Below are 21,962 nucleotides of genomic sequence, written 5' to 3' on the forward strand. Positions count from 1 at the left end.
ATATCTCCTGTTGATCAAGGCCTAAAGAAAGAACAAGGACAAATTATTTCAGTCTTGCAGATGTTCAGCTTCCATGGGTTGTTCTTCTGAAATATGTAAGGTATGACAGAGAGATGATCTAGATGTGGGTCAAGGATGGCCAGTATATAGACTATGATACTGCCAGAAGACTTTTATGTCTGTCTACTGAATTCAACACCCTTCCAGGTGATGAGCCATGTTAGGATATTAAAAAGTACCTTGTCTATATTCTCATTAACATGTCATGCCTAGAAACCTACTGAAAACATTTCATTTCTGGCCACAGATACATGGACAAAAAAAGTTTCCTTGAAGACTAGAAATTTTTTTTGCTCCCCCTCCCCTGCTCCAAAATCCAAATCTCCAGTTAGGTATTTCAGAGGATTTTCTTTTTCCCCTCTCAGCTGAATTTTGTACACACAATATGGACATCTTCCCATAACCCCAGATCTATGTGAGGCTGGATTAATTTATCAGTCATTCAAAGAAACTGATCTATTCAAAGAGGGAGGGGTTCTAAGCATAACAGAACAGGTTCACAATAAATATTACATCACTCTGGTAGAAAGCTTAAAGGTTTTTTTCCTTTGTCATGATACCATTAAAAGAAAACAGTATCAAGAACACCAGCCATGCATTGAATCTGTCCCCATTTAAATGCGTTTTTCTGACTCAACAATGACTCATTTGTGCCTCACAGAGCAGGCAGGTACCATGCTCCATTATCCAAAGGAAAGAACTGATAAACAGTTTTGCTCTGCTCCAAGGCAGGGCCAAGGGACTAGGATGACATTCAAATATACAGCAAGGGGAAGAGGGTGAAGAGAGAAATGGGAGGAAAGCAGAACTCTGTATCTGTAAGTGGAAGAAAGAGTTGTCTCATGAGCAAAGCATCAGTGATACATGAGGGGGAGCAGAATTGTCCAGAGGCAGCTTGGTGTGCAGCCATTCACCAAATCACCTGAACTGCTTATAGTAGAACTTGGACTTCACTACTCCCTGGCCTCCACCTTCCTACCACCAGCTTCATTCCTTCTCCTTTGGGCTGGATTTCCTTCTACCTATAGGTTCCTTGTACAGAGAAAAACTAAGCCTTTCTTCTGTAAAATACCACAGCATATTAAATATCCCCTCAGGAAGCAGCACACATACTTTCCTCTACCCCTTAAGGTTTGATACAATGCCCTTTCTATAGATACTGTTCTACTAATCCACACAAACACACCATGCTTCTCATTATGACAAGACAGATGAATCATTGAGTGCAAGGAAGACCTACAGAAAGCAAGACCTATGCTTTAATATGTGCACATGAGAAGGATTTGGGTAGCAGCAATGAAAAGGCTTTCTTCCCATCTCATCCCCACTAAACCCTTAGGCTGGAAGAGTTGTGAGTAGGACACAACTCAGGGAAAACACATTCTCACAGCCTATATGTTGATCCTTACTGGCTCTTCCTGAGCAAATAATGTTTTTTCATGAAAATGCATATACCTGCTTGTGTACATCTATCGTATGATTAATATTTGCAACCTGCAAAGAAGATTAACTGGAAACCTTGCCTGTGAATCCAGTGTTAATCTCCAATGAGCTCACACTTCCTCACCTTGTTAACCTCAGCTTAAAACATCTAAGATAAAATCCTGCCTAGCAGGCCATTTCAGCTGGGTGGTTAATCCAGGTTTCTCACATTGAAGGTTTAGGTTTAGCTGAGGTCCTTATTCAGTACATCTGAAGTAATCTACCTAGGTAAAGGGCTTTGGAAGCCCTTCCTCAGCCTGAGGGTAGGACTCTTCAACCACCTATTCATCTCAGCACCCACACTTTCTTCTCTATAGAAGAAGTTCTTTTATAAAAGTATTTTTATTTATTTAAAAAAAAATAATCCACTGACATTCTGTTTAACAACCTTTTACAGCAAATGTGGAATATATCATTTGCCCTACAGAACTACAGCTATACTAAAGACTTCCTTCCTTATAGATAAAAGACTCAAATAATCCCTCACACATGCTTTTCCTTTCTGGGACAACAGAAAGTAAAAGCCAACATATTTAAAACTTTCTTATTTCATCATATTTTAAGCATTTATTAAGTAAACAAATAATCCTTCTTATTATTCCTTACCTCGGGTTCCTTACCACTTTGATTTTTCCTGTTGTTAGGAGGTACAAACCAATATTTTTTTTGACACACATTTCTAAATAACCAAACTTTTTGGATTGTTGCCCTCACCTTTTGTAAAGAGTAGAGTTGCTAATTGATTTTCCACACACCTTGCCTTACCTGCCTCCTAGAATAATCTAAGGCAACTGCATCTCTCCATAACAAATAAAAGATTAACACCACCACCACCAACACCCTATTTTCTCCTCAGTAACCTGTGCAAGCAACATGGGTTGTACTTTCTGTGAGGAATATATTACATTTTGCAGGATAAATGCCAAAGATCAAATTTCTTTCAACCACAGTAGCTGGGGGAGGTGGTTCATATTCTATCCCTTATCTTCTTTTTTTTCTTTCTTTCTTTCCTTTTCTTCAATTGATAAAACTCACACGTTGATGGAATCTTAAATTTAAACATTTGAGAGTTTGTCATTGTTAAAAGAAAACTCTCTCGCTTTCCTTGTGTGCTGTAAGGGATCATCTGAAGTCAGGGAGTGCTCCTTCAACTGGAAGAGTGAACAAATAGAGAGAGGAAAACAAATATATGTTAGGATATGTTTTACCTTTTGAAGGTTTGACAACAGCAGCAGCAGACAGTTTTGGCTGACAGATATCCATGCAACCAGCAAAACTGTTCCAGAAGTTCCTTCTTACAGCATCTTCTGTCTTAGAATGTTTCAGTGCTATTTGTTGGTAGTCAGTGATAGATAGAAGGTCTCCCTTCCTGTCATGAGTGAAGCTGAAAAGACTACATCCAGATATATAACCATACCCCACGTGGAAGACCATCCTTTTCATCCTATGCAAGGGGAGTCTTTCATGACATCTAAAGGCAGTAGATTTATAATGGAGAAAGGCATTATTTTCTAGCACAGCAATCAGTAAAATTAATCTGCTTATTATGCTGCTCTCAGTTCCACATTGTTATTTCCCTCAATAAGGCTAAAAGCTTTGTAAATTTGAAGAAAGGATTTGGCAGGTATATGCATAAGATTAACATCTGCTAACTGTTATCCAGGAACATATCACAAGAGAAAATATCACCACTCTATGTTTCAAGACACAAAACTGACTATCTTTGGAGGTCGGGGAGAATTTTCTTTATATTATTACATAGTTACAGGGCATTATTGCAGTGGCTTTTATATGAGGACTGGTCATGTATATTCAAAATGTGCAATTTTGATAAAGCATTCAAATGAACTGTTAACTTCACAAAATAAGCATTCCAATGAAGACTATTTTCCATTCTGTTAAGATTTGCTAAATTTGACAAGAAATCCCTGTACGTTGTATTTTTAGAGGATTTTATAACATATCAGAATACTTACACAAAAATTGAAGATGTGGTGGTGGTTTTACTCAGCTGGGCAGCTGAGCTCCACCACAAATGCTCTCTCCTTCCCCATCCTCAAAGGGAAAGGGGGAAAAAATACAATGAAAAGGGTTCAAGGGTTGAGATAAGGACAGGGAGATCACCCATGTCCTCCATGGGCTGCAGGGTTGAGATCTGCTCCACCAGGGCCCTCTCCAAGGATGCAGGGGAACTTCTGCTGTGTGCCTGGAGCACTTCCTGCCCTCCTTCTGCACTGACCTTGAGGGATGCAGGGCTGGTTCTCACTCCTCTCTCTCCCAGCTGCTGTTGTACAGCAGCTTATTTTTTTTCCCCCTTTCTTAAATCTGCCTTCACAGACGCTCAAACAACATCGCTTATTGGCTCAGCTCTGGCCAGCGGTGGGTGAAAATGGAACCAGGTGAAACTGGCCCTTATTGAACATGGGTCAGCTTCTGGACTCTTCTAACAGAGTCTACCGTGCAGCCCCCTGCTACCAAAACCTTGCCACAGAAATCCAATGCAGAATATTTTCTGCAGATTATTTTGCTCCGACTACTGAATGTTCACACAAAGCTTTGGAGACAGGGTGGCCACACAGTGACTCTTTCAGAACAGATTACTTATTCTGTCTTTTTCAGGAGTATGTCTTCCTGCCTTTAAACCTGTTTATGTATGTACCTCAAAATCTACTTGCATATCTGCATACCCTACAGTAAACACATCAGTGCAAGGACTGGTGTAGGTTTTGGCTTTACGTGTCTGATTAAAGGCAGTAGGCTTTAGCTTAGCATCAGGTTATCATTAGTATTTATAGCTTACTATTGTATGCTAATAACGTTTATCTTCTATCTTCTGCAGACCCCTAAAGAAAAGTGAGAAAGAGAAAAAGCCAGTAGGGGGGCAAACAGTACATTAGCATTTTTTCCTATTTTCTTGTCAGTTATGACTGAAGATTATTTCTGGTTTTGCCTATATCAGTATTTGTAATTATTTCAATTCCATACCTTGTTTGCTCTGTCTTTTGATACAGCTGGAAACAGACCATATCAAAAAGTATAGATTGGCTAACCCATTAAAGGAATCCTATGCTTGCTTGTAACAAGCTTTTTTCTTAGCAGATTTCTGCTAAGGAATCCAAAGGACAGTTGGGGTCATATCCTTATAACTGATAACTGATATGCATATGATATAATTAATTACTGAAATGCACCCAGTAGCATGTATCCAGAAACTTTATTGCTAATTTTTGAACTTGGTATTTTCTGTATCATATGTTCTCCATAAAATTACCTGGATACTAAATGGTAAATATATATCTTGAAAGATGAATGACTTCTAGGCTTGATACCTCTGATTTCTAGAAGTAGGAGACACTGAAGTTTTGCTGTGAAGAAAATTCAGATTTTAAAATATTGATTTCCTCTTGAACTCAAACAAAACTGTCATATATTCTCATTTCTGACAGATACACAAATTTCTGAGGCTTTTGGAACTATCAAAATGTTTTATTTTGGTAGTGTCAAATTGTTTTGTTTTGCTGGTGTTGAAATGTTTCATTTAATTATGTCAAAATAGTTTCTTTTGTTAATGTGAAAACACCATAGCATTATCTTAAATCTTCAGCATAAAATACTGCTTAAAATTTCATATACATTCAACATAAAAAATTAATAAGTATATAACAAAAATCAATTAATCAAAATGGTGCAGTCAAAATGAAATGTTTTTACCTTATGAAAACAAAATGTTTTGACATTACTAAAATAAAACAAGACAGCTGAAGTGATTTGTTTTAGCTTTTTTCCAATGAAAATTTCATCAAAATTGACATATTCTCGAGGAACATTTTGACGCTGATGAAACAACATGTCACAATGAAACACTGTTCTATTTAAAATGTTTTTGTCGTCCTTCATTTTAGGAAGGGGAAAAAATGCATCCAAAGAGCTAGCCACAATGACACAGCAGATTTTGCTGCCACAGTTTTACATGTGCCTGGAGGTACCAGCAAAGTATCTCTGGCTACATATGCTTTGACTTCTTCCAAAACTAACCCAATGGGCTCTCTAGGTTGTTTCTTAAATGAAGACGATTCTAAAAATCCTGCAAAGGTTTATCTTTCTCTGTTCTTTGCTACAGTGAAAGAGCACAACTATAGCTGTAAGCATTTCATGCCATCTCTCTCTTGTCTTCTTTACTTTATGATTGGAGGTGATTTTCCCTCCTGCACACTTACCCTTCATGCCCCTTTCTTTCCTCATTTCCATGGTACAAAGGCTTGGGCACGCTCCCTTTTACCTTCTCCATGAGTATTCATAGTTCTAATTAAGTTAAATTCAGCTTGTCTGATTTGAGAATTCTTATCAGGAATACTTAACCTGTGCAAATAATATGCATAGACTGAAGTATTCATTCTGAATGCTAATTAACTATCATACAAGACTTCATACATAATCAAATGACAAAATACACGAAAAGCCTTAAAGCAAAAAATAAAGAAAAAAGCTTAAAAAAGGTAACAAACAGAAATCCTATGCTGGCACTTGAGCACCTTTCTTGATTTATGTTGTGACACTGGCTTCTAATTTTAGCTGGGAAAAGAGGGAGCCTAGCCATTCCTCCACCTGGATGAAGTGATAAAAAAAAAAAAAAAAAAAAAAAAAAAAAAAAAAAAAAAAAAAAAAAAAAGCTATGAGGGTCATTTAGCCTTCTTCATTTTCCAGGACCATATTTTTAAACTGAGTCTTGCAGAAAGTAAGTGATAATTAATTCTGTTTAGCTCTTTTTAGAGTGACTGCACTCCCAGCTATATTTTCACTTCAGTCTTTTTTTATCCTTTTAGAGCTTCTTGCCTTATAATATGTCTGTCTCAGGCCATAGCTCCTTCTTTTCATGGGCTAGTCCTAATATTCAGAGAGGGGTCCAGCCAGGCAGACTAAGACCCAAGGAGCAGGCTGCCATGAACCTGAAGATCACTGAGGAGACCCCTAGAACTTAGCCACCACCAACAACTTGCAGGGGCACTTTGAGTGTGGCAGTGTGATTCATCTTGCCAGACTTAAACGTGTATGTTGTATATGTCAAAACAGAGCCTTTTGTTCAGGTGATGCCTACAACAGGAAAAGATAAATTTTGGAGCAGGAATCCAGACAGACTGTTTCTCGTATCTGTATGTAAGTGAGCAAACCATGCTCTCAAAGGCTTCTTTCTCTTCTGTAGTTATATGGGACCTTAGCACAAATGTCTTCGAGAATTATAGAATAAAATCTGAGAATGCTTTGGGTTGGAAGGGACCTTAAAGATCACCTAATTCCAATCACCCCTTGCCATGGACAGGAATACCTTCCACTAGACATGGTTGCGCAAAGCCACATCCAAGTTGGCCTTGAACACCTCCAAGGATGGGGTACCCACAGCTTCTCTAGGCAACCCATGTCAGTGCCTCACCATCTTCAGGGTAAAGAATTTCTTGCTAATGACTAATCTAAATCTGCCCTCTTTCAGTCTAAAGCCATTCCCCCTTGCCCTATCACTATGCTCCCTAACAAAGAGTCCCTTCCCAGCTTTCTTGTAGCCCCTTTTAGGTACTGGAAAGCTGCTGTAAGGTCCCCTTGGTGCAACAACCCCAACTCTCTCATAGTAGATGTGCTCCAGCCTCTCCAGATCATCTCTGTGGCCCTTCTATGAACTTCTTCTTATACATTCATGTCCTTCATGTGATGAGGGTCCTGGAGCTGACATAACAACTATAGATACCTACATTGTTAATGCGTGAAATCAGTCAAGATAATTTCTTCATCAGGCTTACTAACTGGACCTATAATGATCCATGGACCTATATTTATCCACGCTGTGCCAAGCAATTTCAGTCACACCAGGATCAGGCATGAGCATGTCCAGGCTCTCAGTGTCCCCATGCATGAGGTCGTCTTTGAAAACAGGATGATGGATATGAAATGGATATGATGCATGTGAAAGGGCTGACACACAATGGGGCATGCCCAAATATGAAGTCAGAAAGTCAGGGATACAGTGTAACAGCTCTTTTGGACCCTCACGGACTTGTATATCCTGATGCATGAAAACCTGGAGCACCAAAAGTTACAAAGTACTTCAATCAACATGCCTAAAACACCCAAAGTCTTCTTCCTATGTATGTTTCTCATTATTGTCCAATTTCTTTTACTGTTAAGTAGGTCAATTGTTCCTCACTGTTAACGCTCCATCTAATTTCAGTAGCTCTGTACTGTAAAGATTCAATTTACAAATCTTTTGCTACTATCAACCTTATTTTTTTTCCTTCCAGAGTTTCCAGCTGTTTCTTCTTTATCCTTTCATCTTTTGATATGGTGAATTAGTGAATTAGTTTTTCCCTTCCATCATTTATATTGCTATTACGAATGCATCAGGTTATGACCACATCCTTTTCACCTTACAATTTTATCAGCATTTCTTTTGTCTAAATCTGTATTTTTTCCCTTTTTTAAAACCATTTCTTCTTTCTCGATCAAAGCATGGAAAAAAAAAAAGGATTTTTGCAAGGCTACACAGGTCACTGCTATCTCCACAGCTTCACAAGAGGGCCTATAAAATGTATAATCCAATCTATATGGTCCAGATAGAACTTTCTGTGTTCTGTTACATCCTCCCCATCTTCGGGCACAAAGAATCTAGTTGTCTTTTATGATATTCTTCCAACAACATAATTTTTTTTTATTGTAATTCTTCAGTATACAGACATAATTGCCCATTACATCATGAGACAAAAGAATATGTTAAATTTTATTCTGATGTAAATTTTGTTTTTGATTTGTTCTGCTCTAAAGATTGGCTTCTTCAGAGGTGAATTCTAAAAATCGCAGTAGTAATATACTATGGGAAGACCTACCATCACATTTTGAGCAGGGACTGCTTGGCTTTATGTTCAGTTTTCGTTGCTGTATGTATTTCTAATTTTGCACCTAGAAATAATCCTTCCTTCTGTCTTCCTTTCCACCCTTAGCTCAGTAAATGTTCTAATATGTAATGGTTTTAATCACGGAGAAATGTACATAATTAAGTGTGAAGTGGAAACATACAATATTACTATGCATGAATGCTGATATATTAAGAGCAACTGGACAAAGCCTACAAAAATATTGACTGATACAAACATGGATGAGAAGACTTTGACTGATGGCTATATGTGAGTGACTAATATATGGATGCATTAAAGGGATTAACTGTAAGTACAGATGGATGAGATGAATCAACAGACAAATGGATTGAAAAATGGACTGTAGCTGTACTGAAGGCAAACACAGATAAATAAAGGAATATTAGAGAGAAAAGGAGTGCAAGCATCCTTGTGGAATTTGTTCTCCTAAAATGATCCCTGTTGGATCTCTTTGGAAATCAGCTAGTTAGCAGTGAAATTGGTTTCACTTCACAGAGGTGTGAGGAAGATAAGAATAACCTTTGAATAGTAGAGGGAATCAGAATTTAGAAATGAAAGCACAGAAAGGTCTTAATGAAAGGAACACTAGGAAAGGATTACATCTTAGCAGAAGACTTAAGGACATAATGAAGAAAAAATTTAGAATAAAATAATAAATTTTCACATAAAATGGAATTCCTTTTTTTTTTTTTTTCACGGTCACATGTTACTGGCATTAAAGCTTGTCAAGAAACTGTGCCTTCTGTTTATAAAGGTGATGCAGTAATCTGTCTGTAGTAACACCAAGGGTGCAAGAGATAATATGCTCTTATTCACCTTGATGCTAGCGCTTGCAGCTAACCGTTTCAATTAACAGAACTATATAGCTCAGGAAGCTGAAATTTAAACAGCTTCTCCTCTAAGTCTCTGCTTTAAATCTCCATGGTGTCATAGTCATAGTATTGTAACACTACATGTATTGATTTATCATGTTTTGTTTTTCAATATGCATTTCTTCTCTGTGCACACAAATTGCGTAAATATTTGCAAGAATTTAGCATCCTAGGTCACAAATCCTGAATATCTCCTACTCAAGTCAATCACATGAAATAACCAGAAGTTACCACTCCTTAGAAACAGTAGCCTTTCCTGTGTAGGACCCTGCTTGTAGCTCTTTAGCAATCCACTTATTTATGCTATGGATAAAGTACAACTTCAGCATTTAGTAGCCAGTGACTGGTCAAATTCATTCTGCACAGAACTTTTCATAAAGCCCAGAGTAACTATTATAAAACCAAAATAGTTTTACATTTTTAATCCAAGTATGTGACCCTTCTATTGCAGTGGATATAGTCTTTGACCAGTATTTACCAAAAGACAGATATATATGGGGTTGGCTATGCCAACTCACAGTAACAGAAATTAAAGGGCAAGTTTCCTTCTACACAGAAGAGCAAGTAGACCTTTGAGGGAATAAATATACAATGGCAGAAATAACATTTTTCAGCTGACTTTGCTGAATTTATTCTCAGTTACTGTCAGACAATGTTTGAGGCTATTAATTTTAACATCATTTTAACATCTGGTTAAATGTGAGAAGCAACACTGCAGAAATGAACCATGGTACTTCCCATTATGTGTTCTCAGTATGTCTTCTGAGTCATTTCTGATTAGCTTGCTGGAAACATTATATTGTCAACAATGCAGAGAAAGCCAGCTGAGTTATCTTTTTGTCTTCTGAGCAGTGCAGCATCAATAATGACCAGCTGACTTCTGATTCTTCTCTATTTTTCACTGCAGTAGGGAGGTGGTGTGCTTTTCCTGCACTTGTCAAGATTACATTTCTAACAGGATGAAAAAATTAACTTTGAGCTGCAAACCAAAGCATCAAATTCACTGAGAAAGTATCCAGATAAAATGCTGTGCCATAGCCGCGCTTTTCGGCTTTAACTACAAAGAAGGGGAAAAAAAATAAAAAAATATTTTTTTAGGTCATATATTAAATGTAATTTTACTGATGTTCCTGTGATTGCTGTGACTACAGATATCTTTTTCTTCTTCACAAGTCAACAACATCAAAGCTCTCAGCTTTGGCATCTGTTCCTTCATTGAAAATACCTTGTTCTCTTCCTCAAAAAAAAAAAAAACAAAACTTATTTTCACCAACATAGTTTCTCTTCTTTGCCTCTATTCTGCTATGAATGGACTTCTTCCCATCTTGGAAGAATAATTAGAATCTCATATTCCCAAATATTTATGTCCACCATTTATTTACAGTCATACCATAATTCATAAGAACAAATCTGTTAACCACAAAGTTGTCTGTGTATACAAGCTTATTTCTGTTACATATAAAAAGCTATCAGACATTAATAATTGCCCCCACAGAGCTGACTCTTAAACTGTCAACTAAAATATCACTGAAAATTATCAAAAATACTTTTAGTTTTTATGGAAACTATGATGTTGTTGAGTTTTGAGATTTTACTGTAAAACTCAAAAAAAAAAAATTTCCATTTCACATTGGATTCCCTTTTCCACAGAGAATATGTTGTTGAGAAGTCTTTAGTTCCTTTCTGTCCCCTAGTTGGACTATTTTTTCTTATTACTGTGGTCTTCCCTTTTGGCAGAAGAATTTGTCCATAATTTACTATGCCATTTATCACGCATTTATCTTAAACCTAAATGAAGATTTATAATAATTTTTATTTTCCTTCTCAAAAAATATAATTATATAATTATAATTTAAAAATTATAATATTTTTTATTTTCCTTCTCAAAATTTATTTATTGATTTTTAACAAGATTTTCTTCAGGGGTCAGACAGCAAACATACACATACATGTATATAAACAATACTAAAAGAACATCACCTAATCAAAAATCCACTTTCCTTAGATATTTCAAAGACTACTTTTCAGGGGAAAATTAAGATAATTTCAAATTTTTCAGTCTTCCTGAAAATGTCAGTGCCTGCCCAGCCTGGCTTTATCTGAATAACGCTTAGAGCTGAATGCCATCAAAGTGATTGCCAAGACTGGCAGAAGCAATGGTGGCATCTGGTCAACCTCTGGTTTTAAAAATGAATGAGTAGTGGAATAATTACACTTTATTGTACCTGTTAATTTCTCCTGGAAAATGCCTTAATAAATTGATTGCATGTTTCAAGCAAACCTGTAATGAGAGGATTATTTACAAAGGCCACGCAGAAGCTGCTATTAAAAAGCAATCAGAAAGAGAGAGAAACAATGACAGGAGGGCTCAGTGGGGGAACCTTAATAGTGGGGGGTTTAGTATTTGGTTTGTATTATCTTGCTGACATTTTAATTAAAATGTATTTCTCTCATTTCCTTACTGTCTCACACTTTATCTGAATTAACTTTCACACTTTGTTAAGGAGGAAGACATTTTCTTTATGCACCAGGACGAGGCAGTGCCAGTTGCTTCACTATCATTTTTCAGACCTGAGCCTGTAAAATCTATATTTTCAAACATGGATTCTGTTGACATTGAATTTGAGATTGCTGGGTGAAGGGTTTTCCTTGGGCATCTGCAAGCAGAAAGGTCCAACAAAGGAGTAGACTTACTGCTTGTCAAATGGCTCCTGCAATCCTGAAAGAAATGGAGGCTTTAGCCAGACCTTTGCAGACACTGAGTTGAGACTATTAGTTGATAGTATGGAGAAGACATCCAAATTATTCAACCCTGATCTGTTTTAAATGTTGAAATTTTCAAATGGTGACTGAAATAGACTTTACACTAAATAAAAATGACATGTTATTCCAAATTACCCTCTCTCCCCCTTCCAAATTGTAAATAGGTTTAAAAAAAAAAAAGAAAATAGCAAGTTGGACAATTTGAAGTGTAAAAAAGAGATTAAATAAAGATATATAATTAGCTATAATTAATTAGCATATGTTTGCACTGGCCCCAATAAACTCAAGCACTACATAATTGTGATGGGGGAAGGAGGTCTAAATTATTAAGATAACTGGGTTTAGGATAGTGTTACCAGCATCTGAAGAACTTAAAATTCAAGGAGGGAGAAGTATACAGGATATGAGTAATGTTCCCAGAAGAAAACAGCAGAAGGACTGGAGCCTGAACCCTGTGTGGATGCCAGACAGGCTCGAAGCCACTTCCCTGGGCAGTGATCTCACTTCTTTCCCCTGCAGTACTGCCACCAGATGGGCAATGATAGCTTACCCTGGGCCTACATGTAGAACTAGCATAAAGGATTTCTTGAATTCTTCTCAATGTGTATTTGTAGGGCTCACTAAGGAAATTCTTATAAAACATTTTTGCTTTTGTTTGAAAATAGTTGGAGGAGGGCTTCAGGGGTCAAAACAAGAGGGTTTTCACAGTGAAGTGATGACGCAGCATCTCATGGGAGTTGCAGATCAGTTGTGTCCTTTTCGTGTACATGCGTAAGACTGACAGGGCAGATGCTTGCTCTGGTAGGACACCATAATGAGAAACTGCCACTTCTTCGCTCAAGGAAAAAGACAGCAGACTATCATAGGAAATATGCACAACCACCTGCTCCACTCACAAGGCTGAGAGGGACCGTGAGGCCCCCAGATATTCTGGGGGACATGACAACTTTCCTGTACATAGTTGGCCAGTCTGTGTTAGGATCTCTCTCAAGATAAATGGTAAGGTGACAATATCTGAATCATTTAAAAAGAGGCTGCATATAGTACTCTGTCACCACCAAGACCATTATCAGTCCAGCACTTTTTTTCTTATCCATTTCTAAGTTGATGTCACACTGTTTGTGATGCTAAAAATAAAACAAAGCAAAACAAAACAAAACAAAAAAAAAGTAGACTATAAAGCCCATAAAGTGAAAGCGAAAGAGTTGCTGTATGTAATGAGACCATTACTCATAAAACTCATTCTGTGTGTAGCATCCTTCAAACTAACTGTTGTCTAAAATGATTCAGGATTATAAATTGAGAGACAGCAGCGAGTATAACATATAGGTTACTTTAAAACAGTCTATAAATTGAAAAATTAACATATCTTTCCCCTATGAGTCTAATAAGAGACTGAAGAAAATGAGAAAAAAAACAGAAGGATGATGAAGCACAGTCCTAGCAGAGACTCAAAGTATGATAAAGACACAGCAATGTGAAGAGAGACAGGACCTTCTTCCAGGTAGCAGGAACTACAGAGAAAGCTCGCATTGAGAGCAGCAAGCCAGGAACAGACAGTGGTAAAAATAAGGAGGGAGAAGCCCTGGAGGGCTGCTGCAGCAGATCATTGGAGGACAGGTTTGTGTGGAGACTGTCAGCAGACAATAGTGTTGTTTCCCAAGCCTAAGCTCCTTCTGCAATGCCAGGTCTGAGTTATAGCAGCAAACCTGCCAGATATTCAGAGCTGCAGTAGCATCAAAGCCATCTGCAATCTTTCAGCAGCAGTTTGATAGACTATGGGTGGATGAAGTCTTGAGATATTAGAGTCTTGGCAACTAAATAAAATTGGAGGTTGAACTCAATGAAGATGACCCTCTCTGGCTCTTTTGATGCAGCTTTTCCCTCCAGTATACCTGCAAGCATATTTCCTGGCTACTTTCTTTTTTTTTTTTTTGTTGCTGTTGTTCTTTAAGGTGAAAACAAATTTCACTCCAAGGCAAATGTCACTCCCACTTGCATGAGTTCCCTTATCACCAACAGCAATTTTTCCAACAACCTATAAATCCTCAGAGGAACTAAATGTGACAAAACCTTATATCTGGCAGTTTTCTTACAAAATGCACAGGCTTCTGGCAACTAATATAGTAGGAAATGATTATCATCGTTACACTGCTTAGTTTTATGGTATGTTAAACTACTGATATACTGATTCAGGAAAAATGCCCTTAGTGTATATTTGCATGCTGAGGCATTCTTTGATTTACAGAAAAGCTGATTGTACCAAGGATCTGCAGTACTGTACAATAAGCTCTAATCTTTACTCATATTAGAATTTGTCTATCTACTTCTTTACTGTAGTATCTAGACATCTTTTATCATACCAAATGTGTAGCAATTTTTCAAATACGCATGACCTGTATCACTCCACACACAATATTGTATATAAGCCTAATAATCACTGTGCAACTTCCCCTCTCCCTAAAACCTGGAGGGATGGATTGCAGGATATTAAACCGAATCATTGTAAGTCCACACTACTACTGCATGACACTTCACATGAAAATACATTTAGTGGTCAGCGCAGTTTGCTGAACACTGATACAATCTTCTGGTCTTAGAAAATGTAATTTTGACTTCTGGGGAGCTTCATTCATTCCCAGGTAGTTTCAGGAGCAGAGGAAAAGTACTTAATTAGTCCACAAAGATGACAAAGGTTTGACTATCTGGGACTAGATTTTCTACTGAAAATGCCCCAGCTGGCTTCTAAGCGCCAAATAACGTCATTGTCCAGACAGGCCACTGATTCTAGCCTAACAACAAATAAACAGTAGGGTCATGAAGGGGGTTAAGAAATTCAAATATCCCCCTCTAGACACATTGCCTCCATTAGTAGTGGCAGAAACACAAGATTTCAGGTTTCCAGGTTTTTGAGTTTTCAGGTAATACTGACATTTCAAGATTTCACCTGAAACCGTCTCAAAATGGTCAGATGTGACAGCTCCCCACCATCCCCCAGATTCAGAGTTGTCTGCAGCCAAAGATCTACATGTGACAGATCTAAGCTGCTGCTTCTTTTCTAAAAAAAAAACAACAATAACAACAGCTACAACAACAAAAATCCTTGTATTCTAGAAAATTGCATTTTTCTGATGCAACTTGATTTTGTTTGCTAAATAGTTTTCAGTGATTTCCTCTGGCTGTCTGCCATCCCCTGTTAGACAGTGAGCACCAATGTTAATGGCTTGTTTCGGACACCTCTGAGGGAAACAGCAATCACCTCACACGGTTCACTGAGTGCTCTCTTCATGTGCAGCAAGTAGTATCTTGCCAATTGCAAAGCCCTGGTAGTGATGGACCATCGCACAACTTTTCCTCTTGTCCTCCTGCCAGCCTGCATGTCTGTGCTGACTTGGCATGTTGCGCTATCCTTAGGATTTACACTGAGTGCTCCTTTTTAAAAGGGGAGATGATAAAAAAGAGGCTGCCAAGTAGTGTGGAAACACAGTTCAGGGCACTTCTGCAAGTGAGACAGTGCAGAGGTGTGTTCTCAGCCCAGACCTCTTGAGCCAAAGTAGACCTTTAGCAGATTCCTTACCTCCTTCCTTGCACCTCTACAAAAATCAAAACAGGCTAAGCTGCAATTCCCTTCTCCAAATAAATAAATAAATAAATTGGATTAGCCATTAAGGTATGTTGGAGGGATACAAAATGCACTAACAGAGGTATAGGAGCCCACCCAAAATTATTCCACTGTCTTATTTGTGATATGGAAAGTTTCAAATATTTCCGTCCACATTCATAACTAGTAAATTCAAATAACCATCTTCTCTCTCTTCAGTATCTTATGACTTTACAAAACAACCTTAAATCCTGCTATGTATTTTGGTCTGAGAGTTTGTGTGAGTGCAGGCTATTTCTTTGTAAAATAAAAACAGGTGTATACTTGCAAGTATATGTACAGATACATGGATCCAGATGTGTCCACATCTTTTTTATAGCTTGTTTGTATACATACATGTCCAAGCAGGATCATATCTATCCACAAAGGCTAGATTATCAAAGTGACCAACAGCTCAGAGTTACCTTCATTTGTAACCCTTTTTAAAGTACCTGGAATTTCTAGTCAATGATCCTTTGAAAATCTACCCCTTTTCTGATTTCTTAAGGCTGGCATTCAAACAGATAAAACCAAGATAAATAGGTCTTTTGTACAATGAATATTTATTCAAAAGCACACGTAAGCAGCACAATGTTTATGTGTGTTGATCAATGTGCTAGTATATACATGTATGAATACCGTTGTGTGTCTATGATTTCGATCATGTAATGACATGATCTTTTAACTGAAATCTTGAAAGCTCAGGAGAAATATGGATGCATTTTATTTTACCATTTTAATGGAAAAAATGGTTGTGACTTAAGGGGCACACAGCACAACAGAGAAAGCTCTTGACATACAGTTCAAGCCTCCATCATTTTACAGCTGTCTGTGACTTTATAGTACAGCTAAATGGACATGTAAATGAAATGTAAATGAAATGATTAATAATTACAGTTGCAAGTTTACATCAGCATAGAGGAAATACACAGAAATTCCTGGATTTGAAATGCTCAGGAAACCAACTTTTTTAAAGCTGTTAACTTGCTGCAGAGTCAACACCACCCAACAGTTATGGCTACCCATAAGAAGATAACATTGGACCATTTAGGAGCTGTTTTGTTGTGATTTCTTTTTTCTATTTCCATTTACCCATATTAACAGTTGCTCCTTTAGGGACACCTGCAAGTTCTCTCTTTTGTGATAATGCATGGGCATGTGTGGCTTTGAGAGCTATTTATGTGATATTTCCATTAACAAGCTGTAATTAAACCATCTAATTAAAAAAGCAGTAATCTATTTAACAGGTTTTTTGTTGTATTTTTTTTAAAGAAAGCCTAGCAGAACAGTGATTAAGTTCCTCTGTTAGACGAGCATTATGGCTTTTCATAAGGCTCTTAATTATTCAACACAAAATGTTAAATAAATTAAATTAAAGGCATAATTTTATTTTTCTGGGAAAAAAATAATAATAAAAGAAAGAAAAGAAACAACAAAACACACTAGAGTAAAAAGCTGTTCCAATATGTCCATTAATACAGTAGGGATTATTTTTAATGTGTTGTGCATTTTGGCCTAGACAAAAGCTGATTAGAGATGTAAAATACAGTGAATAAAATCTTGCACTTACTAAACAGGGAGCTAACTGTACTTTTATCCCCAAGATGTATTGGAGCATAGGAATGGCCCTTCTGGGCCACAGTGGCAGTCCCCCAGCCCAGCAGTCTGCTCACAGTCTGCTGGGACACAAGGAGAGGCTGTCCAGGGAGAGTGCACAGCCCTGGCCTCTTCCCTTTCTCTTTCCCTTACATTTCCTCAGCATTTACCTTTGTTGGGGCGGGATTCCCTTTAGCATCCATTTAGAGATTTGTTGTCTGGGAATTCATCTATTCCCATTTGGAGCCTGCTGATGCTGTTTGCTTCTGGAACCTGCTGGGCCAGCAGCTGCCAGAAGTCCCCTAGCCACTGTGTGGAGAGGTGCTTTCTTTCACTGTTTTAAACTGTTGTCCTACTAGTTTTTGTCAAGTGTTCTGTAGTTCCATTGTTGGAGGATTTATTGAATAACAACTCCACATTTACCTTATCTGTGATCTGCATTTTATCATAACTCTATCAGAAATACTCATTTTCTTTTGCCTCTGAAATGAGATTCTGTTACGCGCTAATATCAGCCATACAATTCCCACCTCCATGCCTTGTATTCAAACTGAAAGACATTGAGAAGGCCAAAACTTCTACCCACTGTAAAAAATAAAAATAAAAAATCCTTTAATGTGTTTGCTCAAGTACAAAGCTCTAGGAACCATGCTCAGATCATTTCCATCTATGTATTCAAGTGAATATCCTAGAAATATAAAGTTGCAGTAGACAAAAGAGAGGCGTCAGGTTGCACAATTGCACGCACAAACAAGAGAAACCTGCCAACTACACTGGACATCAGGTAACTGAAAATAAATTCTGACTGGCTTTTAGGATTTGTCAGGGACCCTGGAGCTAATGTTGCTAGCTATTAAAAACAAAACCAAACAAAGCAAAACAAAACAAAGAAAAACTTCTATAACTGTTATAATTTATTTCAACGGTCTCACATTGACTTCTGAGCATTACTACTAAAGCTGATAGCACTGTCTAGGATGAAGATAGTGGAATTCTTCCCAGTAAAAGTCCATGCCAAAGAGAGCGTATTTTCAGTTTTCAGTTACTTTCCCTAAGCATGATCACTTCCGTCAGTGCTTCTCAGGCTGATCATCTCCAGCCTCATTCACTCACTTTCACTAAGACAAAAGTTTCTGAGGCCAAAAGTCCATCAGCAAAAATAAGGTGCTGCAGGAAGGAAATTATGTCTTTTGCTCAGTCTAATAAATAAATAAATAAATAAATAAATAAACAAACAAACAAACAAACAAACTTGTACTTTACTAAGATATTCAGTACCTCTGCTTTTTTATTTTTGCAAAGTTTAACAGGAATTAATTGCCTTACAGGAAAAATGCCTGCCTAAATCTCTCAGGCTGGTCATACTCAATACTGACATTGTGGAGCTCGGTGTTTTAATTTGCACAGGCTCTTAAACTCCTTGTGTGTTTGAAGGGCTCCTTGTGCTGCACCCAGTCACATGCTGCCTGGGGCTCTGGGAGCTGTGGTTAAGATGGAGTTTTTTGGCTGATGCAAGGCACAGTACTGCAGCAGACCCAGGGGCTGAGAGGAATTGGTTTCTCTCACCATTTTCAGTCTGCCTCTGCATTTTACACACAAGTAGCATGGAAGAAAAAGAGAGATCAGCCTACTCAGAATGCAGATGGGAGAGGAAAGACAGAAAATGAAGAAAGAGGAACTACAAAGGGGTTTTTCAGAAACAAAGAACAACCCCAGAGCTCAAGTATATTTATGCGCCTGCTTGGTTTGGACCCATAGCTTTTGCAGTGTTAGGGTTTGCCTCACCAAATCCCAACAAGAACAAACAAATTAGGCCAAAGAAGGGTGTTTGCTGTTTAATTTGAGCACAAAGCAGCGATATGTAAAATGAATTTCTGTATACTTAATCTTAGCCAAATGGGGCTGTCAGATGTTTTTTTCTCTAACCTGCCTCAGCACTTTATAGCACGACGAAAATGTTCCCAGAGTGTAAAGCACAAGCAAGTGGAAAAAAATATATAAAAACACCAAGAATGCAAATATTTATCATTTTATTTCTCATTAGCATCCCTTGCTTAAAAACCAGAACATGCTGCTTGTGCCTCCTTCATCTCTGTAAAGGTCTGGCTCCCCTCTCGCTCTTCCTACAGGCAGCAGATATTTGAGGCCATTGTGCAGGCTATTCCAGTGCTCAAGGGGAGTATGACAGGGTGCCAGGGTTGCCCTGTGACACTCACCCAGACTTCCAGAAGCTGGCACTTGCCTTACCCTGCAGCAGGAAATTGAGTTGTGGTTCAAGCCACATGCTCCCACTTGGTTTCAGGAATATTGGCCAGGCAAACAAGAAGATGGTAGTACCCCAGGCTCTTGAGTGGTCCTTCAGTACCAGCTAAAGCACACACACACACACACAAAAAAACGATTCTTAGGTGCAGCTCAAACTAAAGAATCCAGTTCAGTCAGTTTTCACTGCTGACCTTGTGCAGGAGATTGGGATGAAGGATGCAAATGCAGTCCTTGACAGGTTCCTATTCTCCATTACAAAACAAGAGTACCATTTATATAGGACTGATCTACTCACTTAGGCATAAATTCACTTTTCCCAGTAGGAACTTTCTGACGCCAAGTGAATGGCATGTTGGTTTCCAGTTCAGCCTGGATCTTTATCCATATTGATCCCTCTGGAGAGAGACCTTCTCCTACAGATCTCCCACACAGGGGGATCTCACATCTTCCATATGAACTGAACCATGGAAGCCACATCCAAAACATCACAACTGTTTTCTCTATGCATTTGGCCCTCCAGAGAAATAAACTTGGAGTGAAATGCAGAAGATATTGCTGACCCAGCAATGTCCTATGTTCTGCTGCCAGACAACACTGAAGAGAACACAGCAGAGAGTGAAGTGTAGAATAGCTTAGGTTGGAAGGGACCATAAAAGACTAACTAGTTACAAGCCCCTTGACATGGGCAGGGACACCTCTCACCAGACCAGGTTGCTCAAAGCCACATCCAACCTGGCCTTGAACACCTCCATGGATGGCGCATCCACAGCTTCTCTGGGCAACCTGTGCCAGCACCTCACCACCCTTGAGTATGGAATTTCCTCCTAACATCTAATCTAAACCTCCCTTCTTTTACTTTAAAACCATTTCGCCTTTTCCTACCATTCTCTGCCTTTCTTAGATTGCACTCTCCATCTTTTTTATAAGTTCTCTTTAAGTATTGAGAGGCCATAATGAAGTTTCCCTGGAGTCTTCTCTTCTCCAGACTGGATATCCCCAGCTCTCTCAGCCTTTCTTCATATGAGAGGTGTTCCAGAACTCTCATAATCCTCGTGTCTCTCCTCTGGACCCACTCTAACAGGTCCAGAACAAAAAAAGGCCTGTGTTTGGATGGTAAAAGAAAAACAAAAACACACACACACACAAAAACCAAAACAACAACAAGGACAAAAAATAAACAAAACAAACAAACAAACAAACAGAAATGTAGTTCACATGTTCCTTATTCTCTCTCTCTCTCTTTTTATTTTTTTTTTTTTTTTTATGTGGGGAGACAAGCTTGTTCCAGTTTCCTGGGTCATCACAAGTGAGCACCGAAAAGCCTAATCTAGACTAGTGAATCATAATGCAAGAGTATCAGCTATATTGAGTTTTGCTAGATATCTCAAGGACAAGAATACATTGTACCTCCCCATGTCACAGAAGGATTCATACAGCTCATGTACTTAGGAATCTGCTCTCAGAAATTGTTGTCAAAAGCAATTGTTGTGTTACTATACTTGTCCAAGCCCCAGTATAAGACTCTTATTTCCAGTGTGGTATTACCTCTTTTAGCATTACTGGGAGAATCTTAAAAGATAATGGCCTACTTCTCAACTTGTGATGGTTTCACACTGTTGACTTCAATTAAGTTATTGAGGTTTGAACTGATGTGATGTAAGGTTAGGGCAAAACTACTCCCCTACAAAAACATTTAGACACAGTACAATGAAAGAAATTGAGGTTAAACACCAGGAAATAACCTTTTAACAATAAAAAGACTGTACAGGAACAGATTGCCTGAGGAAGTTGTGGAATATCCAACAGTAGAGACTTTAAAGCACATATTAGCTAACAATTTCCAAGCATAAGATAGTTAGATGAGATTCTACATTGGGGCAGGAGCAACTGTATTCCTGAGGTCCTTTCCAGACATGTTTTCTGTAATTACTCACTTTGTGTTAACCATACTTAACCAAGTTGGATAACAACTTTGGCAATAAGTCAAATTTCATATCTGACATTTGAAATAGATGGACTGCTTTACTGTCCCTAACTCCTCCTGCACCGTTTCCTCAGCCTAAATCTCACAGACCTGTATACAAATCTGATTAATTAAATTCTTCCAAGGATCCCAAGGAGATATCCTTTTAAGACCCAGCATTGAATTACTTTGTGAAACTTCCATTTTTTTAGTAGCAGGCAATAAAAATATGTCATCAGAGTCTCACATCAAAGAGAATATTGAGGGAGAAAATGTCCACACCGCCAGCTGGTTCTTTCCAAATCTCATTCATATACTCCGTATGTGAGTGCTTGGGGGAAAAAAAGAAAGTACAAGGAAGGAAGTTTTAGACGGAAGCTGAAAGTTACATAAATCTGGAAGAA

This window comes from Anas platyrhynchos, chromosome 3 (assembly GCF_047663525.1).
Source record: "Anas platyrhynchos isolate ZD024472 breed Pekin duck chromosome 3, IASCAAS_PekinDuck_T2T, whole genome shotgun sequence".
Lineage (NCBI taxonomy): Eukaryota > Metazoa > Chordata > Aves > Anseriformes > Anatidae > Anas > Anas platyrhynchos.